Source organism: Austrofundulus limnaeus, unplaced genomic scaffold, assembly GCF_001266775.1.
Source record: "Austrofundulus limnaeus strain Quisiro unplaced genomic scaffold, Austrofundulus_limnaeus-1.0 Scaffold9, whole genome shotgun sequence".
In the NCBI taxonomy this organism is placed as follows: domain Eukaryota; kingdom Metazoa; phylum Chordata; class Actinopteri; order Cyprinodontiformes; family Rivulidae; genus Austrofundulus; species Austrofundulus limnaeus.
The window spans coordinates 2,330,479-2,331,897 of record NW_013952411.1 but is presented as its reverse complement, the minus strand read 5'-3'; positions in this window follow the sequence as shown (position 1 = coordinate 2,331,897).

Genomic DNA, 1,419 nt, shown 5'->3' with positions numbered 1-1,419 from the left:
GGCTTACACAGTTATTAGTAATAAAACTGTAAGCAAGCTTTTGACTCTGAAAGCAAAGGTGATATTCTTCCTTTTATAACTCATGTTTGTTCATCATTTCCAAAGTATTAATCAGCTTCTCGCTATTATCTGTTCTCCTTGAAAAACGGAGCTTGTTTCTCTTCAGGGAGTGCCGAAAGACCCTGGTTAGACACATGATGTGAGGTTTGGCAYCAAACCTTGCATTATGCCTTCTCATCTCCATGCACGAGGCCCTGGGAGTGATGCATTGATTCAGCCTTCAGCGCTCCCTTGACTGCACCATGTTAATTCGAACTGCCTGGACTCTTTAGAGACTTGGAGCGGCGACCAATCCGCTCCTGAAAAATGACACATAGATCTTTTTTAACTGGGGTAAGGTTATGCGCAATTAATGTCTTACTTGTTGTGGATAGTTGTTTGAAATGCCTCAGTTTGTAGAAATGAGGTTTACTTCTGACTGAAGGCTAGTCCACAAGGCGTCCAAAGTGAATTATTGCATTTTTAAAATAATTGTGTCTTTAAAAACGTTATTTCATCATTTTTGCAATACAAAATCGTTTATTTTGTGTTATTACACAAGCAGAAATGGCAGCAACAGTTAGCTGTAGCACTTCCACTGCAGTGTGAAACACTTCCGACAAAAATATCATATCTGATAATGATAGGGGAAATGCTGCATTGTGTAAAAATACAAGAATTGCTATGTTTTATGGTGTGCATTATTTTTGTTGTTGCTGCATTAATTAAAAAGTTACCATTGATTTAAAATACATTTTTATATTCAATTAAATAAAGCTTTTTTTAATATGGTTTTTGGGGTGGGGGTCATTGGTGGGCCAGCAGTTGAATAGCCCTGATCTGATAAAAAAAAAGGGTGTTCAAACAGCTGTCCGCAACAGTTAAATTATTTATTGATCATAAGCTTTCCACAAAACCCCACTTCACAAGATTCAAATTACACTTCAGCAGCATTCACTAGTATTATTTCGTCACTAATAGCAAAGAATAAAGAGAAATTTACCAAAATGACAAAGAGTGAGTGGCCATGACGTATTCATCAAATTATTATTTTTACTTTATCAACACCCCGTTAACACTCCACTGACTTGACCAATAATGAGTGTCCAAGCTCGTAGAGGAACAGCCTGTGAATTCTCTTTTTTTCTGTGCTGTGAAGGTCATGGGGAAAACAACAGCAGTGCATTTCCAGGTGTAGCCCACGTCCATTGTCTCCTTCCTCACATGGGCATGTTCAGTGTGTGCCTTTGTCCTTGTGTCAGCAGGCAGGACATTCTAAATTATTTTGCTCAGCTGCCTCCCTGAACTCTTGCTACAGCACGTCAATACACACATCATGCGGACACCCGCACACACACACACACACACACACACACACAC